Source organism: Myotis daubentonii, chromosome 17 (genome assembly GCF_963259705.1).
Source record: "Myotis daubentonii chromosome 17, mMyoDau2.1, whole genome shotgun sequence".
Lineage (NCBI taxonomy): Eukaryota > Metazoa > Chordata > Mammalia > Chiroptera > Vespertilionidae > Myotis > Myotis daubentonii.
Genome location: NC_081856.1, coordinates 27,273,080 through 27,284,269, shown reverse-complemented (window position 1 = coordinate 27,284,269; position 11,190 = coordinate 27,273,080).

Genomic DNA, 11,190 nt, shown 5'->3' with positions numbered 1-11,190 from the left:
TATTTAGGGGAAGTTTGAATATAAATTGATATTAGATAATATTAGAAAATTATTATTAATCATTAGGTAAGTTAATGGTATTGGGCTTACGTAAAAAAAAGTAAAGATGCTATTAAAGTGGCAAAATGTCATGAGATATATGTTATTTCCTTTAAAATATTTTAAATATTTCAGAAAACAAAGGCTGGCAGATTAACAATTGTTAAACCTAAGTAAAAAGTACACGAATGCTTATTCGACGATTCTCTCCACTTTTTTTCTGTACATTTGAAATTTTTCATAATACAAAATCCCAATAAAGCAGTTTTCTAACATAACCCTAGTGCACTTATCAAATTCAGGACGTTATCATCACTACAATACTACCCATCTCATGTACAGCCCATAGGCCAATTGTCCAGTTGTCTCCTACTGCCCTCTATACCCAGAATCCCATCCTGAATCCCATCCTGAATCACAGTTTGCAGTTACTTGCCTTGCTCCTGTGCTCTCTTTCCATCTGGAACGGTCGCTTAGCCTGCCTTTGTCGTTCACGACACTTTAAAAAATATCTAAGCTCGCTGTTCTGTTGCATTTGTCTGATTGTGTCCTCATGATTTGCTTCTGGAATACTATGGCATCCTGGGGGATAACCACATATGATGCTGTGGCCTTCTCCGTGCGACAGATCCCGAGGCACCAGCTGTTAGTCTGTCCTATTACTGGTGGTGTTGATGCTGAGCATTGGTGAAGACGGTGTCTGCCAGCTTTCTCCACCGTAAAGGCACCCTGTCCCCCTCTGTAAACAATCAGTGATCTGGCAGACACTTTGAGACTGTGGAAATACCCTGCCCTGCTCCCCAATAGCAACTCACCCCATGGTTTTGTCAGCCACTGATGATTCTTGCTTGAGTCAATGAATACTACGCTGGCTGCCAGATGGTGACTTTCTAGCTCTCTTTCCTTCTACGTTTATTAGTTGACATCTTACTGAAAAGAAGAGCCCCTTCCCTCTCCCCCTAGCATTTACATGTTTATTTTCTAGAATCAGTGTGGACTCAAAAACATGTGTTTTTTTGTGTGTGTTTTTTTTAAAATATATTTTATTGATTTTTTATAGAGAGAAAGGGAGAGGGATAGAGAGTTAGAAACATCGATGAGAGAAACATCAATCAGCTGCCTCCTGCACACCCACCACCGGGGTTGTGCCCGCAACCAAGGTACATGCCCTTGACTGGAATTGACCCCAGGACCCTTCAGTCCATAGGCCGACGCTCTATCCACTGAGCCAAACCGGTCAGGGCTCAAAAACATGTTTTTAAAATATAAACATGACCATGGGGGATTACCAAGGTGTGGTCTACATTTTAGCATTTCTAAGTCTTGGTGCCACTTTTTTCTGCCTCATTTGCAGCATTAACAGGACCCTGGCCAAAGCATGAATGTGAAAGAAGCTAAATCAATTTGACCCTTTCCTCAGCAGCCTGCCTTGGTTCATTCACTCATACATGTCTTCAACAAACATGGCAGAGCATGCACTAGGGGCTGAGCTCTAGAGCCCCCAGATTGAATGCAACGGTGGTGAGAAAGACAAGAGGCTAGATGAGTGACTTCAACCCAACACAATGGGAGCTGTCACACTGGTGAGCTAAGTGCTTCGGGAAAGAGCACAGCAAGAAGGGACCAGAAATTGTCTTTGGAACCATCTGGAAGGAGGAATAGGAGTTTCCCAGTAGGGTGGGGAGATGGGCCTTGCAGGTACTTTTGGAATCAGCAGAAAGTGGATGGACCTAAAGGTTGGAGACTGTAAGACTGCCAGGTTGGATAAGGAGATAGCAAAACACATCAGGATTATTTTTCAAAAAAATGGCATCCCACCATGTGCACTGTTTTATAACCAGCTCCTTTCATTTCATCACTTGTTCTGGACCTTGTTTCCATGTCAACACATGCAGATCCGTTTTAGTGGATTCGTCAGGGAGTCATTTCCAGGGCAGGGCCGTGATTTCTTTCACCAGTCCCTTCCTGATGGCCACGCAGGCTCTTTCCAATCTTTTTGCCACTACAGTCTTTGTTCATCCTTCTTCTCCCACGTCTCTGAGTATTTCCTTAGGATAAATGGGGGGGAGCCTTTTGGCTTCCAAGATCAAAGCCAAACCTGAAAGAGTTAAGGCCTGAGTTGGAGACAGAGGTGTTAGGCTGCTTGTTGTGTTTCCTTATCCACGTCTCGTCCCTGCAGCCGGAGGCACGCTCCTGAGGAGGCTCCCCACCTCCATCCTCTTGCCTGAGCTGAGTGTGGACCAAGCGTGAAAGCCGGGTTTAAACTACCAACTCACACCAATTAACTCAACACAGGTGAGTTAAGGCTGCAGGAGACACATTGACATTTTCTAGATATAAAAGTTAAAGCCTAGAGAGATTAATATCCTGTCCCAAGATGCCAGACAGGAAAGACATGAAGAATGGAAGGGTCTAGAAGCCACTGTCTAGAGACAGGGAAGGAGATGGAAACCTCACTCAGGATTAGCTCAACTGGGGAGGAAGAACCCAGACTTTAAAGCCAGGTGTTCCAAATTCTGTAGTTTCGGGCAAATCATTGAACTTGGCTGAGCCTTAGCTTCCTGAGGTGTGGCCTGGGAAGGTAATGGCTGTACCCTGGAGGTGCGTGTGGATTGCCTTAGGTAACAAAGGTGAGGCACTGGGGTAGCACCAGGCGGTCAGAAGCCTAAGAGGAAACATTATGCCTGAGGAGACTTCATGGCAGGGACTTCGTAGACACTACAGGTGAAGGGAACAAGCAAGGCACCCAGAAACTAGCAAGTGAGGAGCCATTGCCATCTCTAGAGCTAAAGGGACCCAGTGATTTCTAGCACCATGAAGAAGGGACCACTGAGATGGAGTTGTAGTTGTGCTATTGATGGTGACACAACACCAAAGAGAAAGAAAATAAAGAAGAAATGTCAGGTTCTCTCCCCTCCTGTCCTCCAGTCTCCTGCCATTGCCTGCCCTGGCCAAACCCAACCAGAAGCCAGTGACATGACGAGGGACTTTGGATGAGGCAAACCCACTCAGATGCTCGTTTCTAATTCATATGTCACAGGATCAGGGACTCTGACTGCCTTCAGCAGCCCACACAGAAGAAAGCAGTCGCCCTGCTAAGTCATGGTGGAGTAGGGTCACCAGAGGAGTCCCAGTCTGAGGAAGGCAGAGGCTCAGATGGACTTACATGGGTCAGCCAGGAATCCAGTAAATGAAACAAAATGCAAGGTGTTGGAACTCATCTAACCCAGGCCCCCTGGTTTTAGAGATGAGAAGGGAGCAGCCCAGGATGGGTAACTAATTTGCCCAAGGTCATCTTCTACTTAGTTTCACACCCAGGACCAGAACTAAGACATTATGACTCCAGAACCAGCTTCTTTTTTGAAAAGCTCTAAACATCATTATCACAGCCATGCATCAAAGTTGTCTTTGGCAGAACCACCCATGCCCTTATTCCTAAAGTACCTGAGACATAAAAGGTTAATTGTCCCTTGTAAACTTTGCCCAACATAAGCCAGGAGAAATCAGAGTAGCCTCCTCTTTTATAGGCTCCAGCAAGTAGGAAATATAAACAGTCTGCAGATCTCAAGGAATTATAAAGGACAAATCTTCCTCCAAGTTCAAACGAACAGTCCAGATTAAAACTGAAGCTTGGTGAGGGAGCAATGAAGTTGAGTATCCTTTAATGTGGTCCTGGGTGGCTGTTGATAGCATTCTGATCCACTCATTTTATTTCTCTCTCCCTGCAATTACAGCAGAGTTTCCTGACATTTACAGAGCACCTACTATGTAGTCAGCACTGTGCTATGTGCTGAGGATACTAATATAAATTAGACAAGATTCTTCTCCTTAGAGCATTTGTCTATTTCCCCCACCCCCAACACATGTACACACACACACACAGTAAGGACTTACTTAGTGTTTCTGTTGATGACAAAAGCATTTCCCAGTCCCAGAGTATAATCACTGGTGTGAATTCACATCACACCAAGTATTTTTACAACTAGCACCTGCAGAAATGAGCCTGTGTTTCTTCACCCATCCATGGTGGGAAGATAATTGCTCCTTTCTCTCATTTCCCATGGCTCTTTACATAGACCTCTGTTCGAGTACTTATCACCCTGTCACCATCATCTGACAGAGCTCCTCAAGCACAAGAGTCATATCACAGGCATCTTTGGCAAATGGATGGATTATGACTATATGGATGGATGGGTGAATGAGTACATGGATTGGTAGATGAGTGGATTAATAGACCCTTGGGTGAATCCATGAATCGATGGATATTTGGGTAAACAGATGGCCGAATGTGGATAGAAGCACGAATGGATGAATGAATGGGTAAATGAATGGGTAGATGACAGATGGATATTTGGATGGATAGGTAGATTGATGGGTAGATGAATGTTTTGAAAGATATTTACCTTCCTTGTGGTTTTAGGATAACAATACCTACCCTGTTCACTTCCTAGGATAATGCCATACTAAGTTAGAATAACAACCTGATAGTGTAGTGGGGGGAAAGCAGGGTTAAAAGGACTGGGTTCTACTCCCAATTTTGCCACGTGGTAGCTATATGTGACTTGAACAAATCCCTTACAATGTGGGCCACATTCTGTTCAGTTCTCAAGTGATAGCAACATCTGCCTCATCAATCCGGTGGTTCTTCTACAAGATAATGTACTAATATGCACATAGTGCTTTGTCACAGCAAGGGATGCTGGTTGTCAGGATGGATGATATGGGTAACTGTCATCGCATTCCACCGTCCATAGGTGGAAATACAATGCTTCGCCTACTAAGCTTTGCAATCCTAGTCCTCAATCCTCTGGTCTCAGCCTTCCCAGTTCCCCAGACTAGAGGTGGTCCATCTGTGGCCAACCGCTTGCTCACATCCCCGCTGCTGGGATGCAGCTCCACACCATGTGGTTCCTGCACCTCTGGGCATAGCAGGCTATGCCCTGGGACCTGAGCCCACTGTTCTGAAGGAAAGCAGGGAGGTGCCCGAGGAAGGGCTCCTCGGAGAAGCGCTGTTGGTGAAGCCCTCACTGGTGAGTTACTTTGCAAAGTGCTTTTCAGTTTCTTCTCTTAGAAATTCAATAAACACATCTACAATGCCAAGACCATGCATTCATTGCTCACTTATTGAGAGCTCACCTTGTGTCCAGCACTGCAATCACTAGGGAAACAAAACGGATTGAGCCGGCCCTTGCCCTGAATGGGCCCCAGTGGTCTGTGCCCTCAGTAGATCCTGGGCTGCTCCAGAACCTGGTCCAGGTCAGCCTGACCACCCGGGACCTAGCAAAGTCCAGCCCATAGGACTGTGTTCAATTCAATTTTGTTCAACTGAAGGAACTCAGTCTAATGGGGGAGGCAGACAGGTCAATAACAACTGCAACTGGGCATATACAGAGAGAACTGGGAAAACAGAGGCGGGGCATCAATTCCAAACAGAAGCCTGGTTGGCTTCCTGGAGGAGGTGTCCCCTAAGTTGATTCTGAGACAAATAAGATAAACCACAAGAAGTAGTAGGTTGGAGGAGGTGGGGTTTGGCAGAAGTGAGCAATACAAGCTTAGCTTTTTCTCTCTTCTAATGAACTTCCACCTGTCTCTCCTTACCCAGGTGATGGGCTTTTTACTCCCCAAAGGGAAAACAACGTCAGTGTGCCATGGAAAGATCAGTGTGAGCCTGCTCTGGTCTCCTTACAGAAATCGCCTGTCTGGAGGGTGGTGGAAAATCACAGGGCATCGCTGCCTGGCTTGACAAACCAAGAAGAGAGAGGTATCAGATTCTGACCAGGAGCAGGAACCAGAGGCGAAAAGAGGTGGAGAAGGTCCTGGCAGGGGCAGCTTCTATCCTGAGACTTTTCTCTTGCCCACTGTGGAGCAGGCGAGGGCCAGAGGCCACAGGGCCCCAGAGGCAGCCTCTCCCCTCCGCTCAGGTTAACATTGGACAAAGGCACAGAGAGCGTTCGCCCCAGAGCTTACGCTTTCAAAACAGGTGATGCAGCCGCTCTTGGCACTCGGAGCTTGGCACCTGGAGCTGGGCCCGGGGCCAGCTGTGTCTCCCCACAGAGAATGTGCCTGGGAAAACCAAGGCCCTGGGAGGACACGATCTGTCTCACTCGGCCTGCAGCCCCATCGCTTCCCACTCCTTCCCCTTTGCCTACTTGTCTCTTGCTTCTGCACCTTTGCACACCCTCTCCCCTCTACCTGAGAGTCTCACTCTAGTCCTGCTCCTTTATCTGGTTAACTCTGGTGCCTCTTGCAGGTCTCAGCTTCGAAATCCCTGCTTCTAGAAGTTTCCTGTCATTCCATCCCCAGGTCTAGGGGAGTTCCCATAGCATCCTCTACTCAGCCCTTCACTGCACCTCTCGTGCTAAACTGTGATTGCCAATTGCGTGCTCATCTCCACCAGGCTCCTTCAGAGCAGAGACCAAGTGTTTTTTCATCTTTGTACCCCCAGCAGCCAGCACAGCGCCACTGTGCCCAGTGCACGATCAGGAGAATGAGAGCCAAGACTGCTCCTCAGCGGAAGGGTCCTTCTTTGGGGGGGAGGTGGGGGGGTCGAGTGTCTCCTCTAGGTGAAAACCTCCCCTCCTGTATGCCACGGGCGTTCCCCGTCACTGTTCTGTTTAACTCTCCCTCCACCCTCCGGTTCGGCAGTAACTGTCCACTGCACAGGTGGGGAACCGGAAGCCTGGCAAGGCCAGGCGAGTTCCTGAGATGCCCCCGGGAGGTGGCAGAGAGAGGACCGGCCCGGGTCTGCCCGACTCCGGTTCAGCCTGGCTCGCCAGCTGCTTTGCTTTTTCATACATGTCCTGGGCCTCCCGCATCACCCCGTGGGGCCCGTGGAGCCTGTCAGCTGGAGTGCCAGGTGAGCACTGGCTGCTCAGCCCCTTCTCCCTCCAGTGACTTGTTAGCCACTCCACAAAGGATCCTCGGGGGCCTGAGCCTCCTCCTTAGTGTGGCCTGAAAGCCTCAATTCCCCCCCAGCACACATACACGTCAAAACCCTGCCCCCGGCTTTCAGGGTGCCCGGGGGTGGGGGTCCTTGTCTAGCAGGGGAGACGGGAGTTGGGTGATTACAGAGAACGCGTGACAAGTGTGGGGAGGGCTGAAGGTGCAAAGGGAGGGAAGTGATGTTACCCCGGGCCCATGAGCCCCGGCCCCGGGACGCTGCTGCCAGGGGAAATAGAAAACTGCCTCCTTCCACCTTCTGATCTCACACAGGTGCCTTGCATTTGCCAAAATGCACTGGAACCCAGCCGGCAAAGGACCTGGGAAATTAAGAGTCCTCAGGCGTGGTAGTCCAGGGGCTGAACACCACCAGCCAGCATCTGGGCACCGTTAGGGCCACCAGGAAGAGGTGATGGCCCTAAAAGGCCCGGTGTCCTCGTTGGCAGCGTGGGGACCGCAGTGCCCTCCAAGGGTAGCTGTGAGGATTAAACGAACTCCTGGCTGGGAGGGGAGGGGAAATTAACATTTCTGAGAGCCAAATGATTTACACGTATTCCCTGACCGGATTCCCACGACAGCCTTCCATGGTGGGAGCCGGATTCTTTCTTTCCAGTTCTGGGATTCTGGGTGTATTATGTCTGTGTCACTCTTAAGTCCCAGATGGATTCCAGCCCCTCAGCTAGAGGTTCCAGTTCCTGCCCAGAGACAGGTACCCCGTTAGAATTCACCCCAAAAGCTGGACAGAGTTTCTCTCTCGCCAAGAAGGTCAGACTCAACTTCAATTATCTTTGTTCCTCAGGCCCTAAAGCCAGGCCTGCACCCCCCAGCACACACACACACACCACCGCCCTGCACAGAAAACTCCCCTTTCTCTCCCCCCAACCCCGCCCCGCCCCGCTATCCAGAAGTCCATTGTCAGACGCACACACTCAGAATGCTGAGACTGTTTTTCTTTTTCAAGGGCCCATTCCTAATCACAAGAGGCCACTTAGTCTGAGTGGGGCCTGGTAATGTTGATTAATGATAATACATTTCTCAAGAGAGTTGATGCTCAGCTTCGTCTCAGGCCTCAGTACCCCCCTCCCCGTCACGTGCACATTAATCAGGGCAGCCATGGGTGAAGGCAGAGCTGTGACTGTGCCACGCCAGCACAGCCAGGTTTGGTGAGCCTGAGCAGGGGCAGTGAAGGACTTAGAGAAGATAGAAGAGAAGGAAGCTGGGCGCTGGGTGGGACGCTGCCCACACTGATGGAGAGACAGTGCCGAGGCCTGTAAGCCGAGTCTTTATTTTATAGCCAGGCTCCACGAGGCAAAGTAAGGGCGTGGTTACCACGTTCTCGCGGGTTTCGAATCTACTCAGTTACCTGCACCTGAGCAAGCTTTGTTTACTTGCTGCACCTCCCGCAGCCTGTATCACTCAGCCACGTGGGACCACAGGTCCGGACCATAAGGTCAAGCTTACAACTGCAGCCTTTGGTTATAATTGTGCTGGGACTTGCACGTGGCTTTGCCACGAGAGGATCCTGCCCTCTCATTAGTCCGAGGCTTGAACCTGTCCAAACGCTGTAGCCGCTCTCCACATATATGACCAGTGACCTTTTGGCAAGAGCCTCCAGCTCCCCAGCACAGGGCTCACTCTTAGGGTCCAGTTGCCTCTGCTCCCCCCGCTTCAGCAAGCCCGGCACCCCAGTGAGAAGCAGAAAGAGCACGTTGCGTTTAAGAAACCGAGAGAAAACAGTTGGGAGGTTGCTACAGTACTTCAGGGGGTGGATTAGTTTCCTGGGGCTCCTTAGTCAGTCACCACAAACTTGCTGGCATAAAACAATAGACATTTATTCTCTCAGTTCTGGAGGCCAAACGTCCAAAATCAAGGTGTCAGCCAGACCACACCTCCCCCAAAGGCTCCAGGGAGAATCCGTCCCTTGCCTCTTCCAGCTTCTGTTGGCATCAGGCATTCTTCAGCTTCCTTGTGTGTGGCATGTCACTCCAATCTCTGATTTCATCTTCACATCACCTCCTGCTCTGTGTGTCTGTCTTCCTCTCTTGTCTATCAAATATCTCCTGTGTGCCTCTTCAGGGCACTTGTCATTGGATTCAGAGCCCACTCAGATAATCCAGAATGATCTCGTCTCAAGATCCTTAATTGCATCTGCAAAGACCTTCTCCCCTCCCTGCCCCCCGACAAATAAGGTCACATTCACAGGTTCTGGGAACTAGTACATGGACATATATTTTGGGGGCCACCATTCTACCCACTATAGGCAGTCGATCAGAATTTGGGGGATTATGTAATAAACATTTAAAATGTTTGAAATAGTTTGAAGTAATAAACATAAAATAAACATACTGTGTGATTGTTTTTAGCAGAACTGCCCTGCTTCCTTGATCCAATCTTCCTTCATTTTTGGTGAATACCTTTGAGAAGCCTTTCCCAGGTGGGTAGGTCTGATTAATGACAAGGCCTCTATTTTGCTGAGTGTAGTGTTTTAGAGCCAGAGTTAAATTGACCAAGACATTAGAGGGCCCTGGAAAAGCCATATGGGGAAAGGATGGAGAGAAAGGCAGGGAGCCAGGTGACAGCTGACGAGAATCTAGGTTATGAAATGGATTCATTCCTTCAATGAATATTTATCTCAAGAAGCCTAAGCAAGCCCAGCTGGGTGCTAGGTAGTGGGGGTGTGATGGGTGGACACACATGACCCCTGCTCTCAAGTGCAAGGAGTCTCTTTCCCTGTGATGTTCAATGTCAACCTCCCCACCCCGCCCCCCCACCCCAATCTTCAGCAAAACCCACACTGCTTTCTCCTGCTCTGCAGATGAGCTTGAGGGAGGAGATGGGAGGAAATGCTATCTTGTTCCCAGGTTGGAGGCAAAGCCAGAGGCTCCTCCAGGAAGCCACGCATGTAGTTAACATGTGCTAGTGGGCCAGCAAGGGTGGTACAGGCATTCAGCACCTGCTGCCCCCTTCTTAGGAAAGAAGAGCACTTTGATTTGCTTGTGGAAAGAAATTACCTCTTCCCCATTACAAGCAGTATTAATGGGACTGTCATTAAGGGTTTACCCTGAATTCCTAGCCAAGGGAAAGCACAGTCCCAGCGAGGCCAGGAAGACTGGGAGTTGAATCCTAATAGGAAAGAGGGAAGCACAAACTCCAGGTGGAGCTGACAGCCCAGCAGGTGGGGTAAGATCCGTTCCTTCAACCTGACCTGTGGGCCCTTTCCCTGTCAGCTTTTCAGCAGACCCTTGGAATCAATGAGGTGTTCTGTTCCTTCCAATAAAGTCCCCTTGGCTGAAGTTAACCAGAGTCCTTTTGGGGTACCAGCTATCAAAGAACCCTAACTGACGGATCAGAGAAGTTCAAACCCTTCCCCTCCAGGTGACCAGGGCCTGCGTGGGGACAGCCGCATCTTAGCCGGGTTTACAGCTCCTCTCTCGAACAGTTACCATCAACATCCACATGTCCCTTAAGCTACCGTGACTGCCCTTAATTAACAGGGACACTCACCATGTCAGCACCAGCCCTTGGGAAAAGGCCAACACACTGGCGGAGAGCAGAGGAGGATCAAATTCATCTGGGTCAGCGTAAGGCGTCAAGGGACAAACCGAGCTTAGTAGGCAGTTCCGAAGGGACCCTTCAGCCTTGTGCCTAAACCCAAATCTGCACGCCCTGTGGGCCACTCTGGCTTGGACAACAGTGACTTGGCAAAGGTTTCTCCTTTCTCAATGCATATGCCTTTGGACAGGCCATAGGAGAATCGCTTGGGGGAGGAAAAGTTAAATGCACACCTTCAGTGACTCTCCCCAATTGTTCTTGCTGCCCTTAGTCTACACTGGGTCTCCTTCGCCCAAATCACCTTAAGCAGTCACACCCATGCAGGTAAGTACACACTGTAAGACAGAAGCTGCTTAACTGCTTTTTAAAAAGTATCTCAATTTTGAATCCATTCTTGCTACTATCTCCAACCTCTTCTAGTATCTTCTTTCAGGAGTCTATGATTCCCCTGTGTAAGCAGCAAAAAATCCTTCGGAGCTCCTGGGAGACCAGACTCTTAGCTCTCTCTCCCTAAGCAGGCCAAATTCCTCCTCAGCCCATCACCCAGCCCAACTTTCAGGTGAGTGCAGCGGAGAAGCACCTGTACGAGGCAGGCACTGTGCTAAGTCCTGGGACTACAGCCACGGTGCGGTGTGCTAACAGACCACAGGGGAGACATGA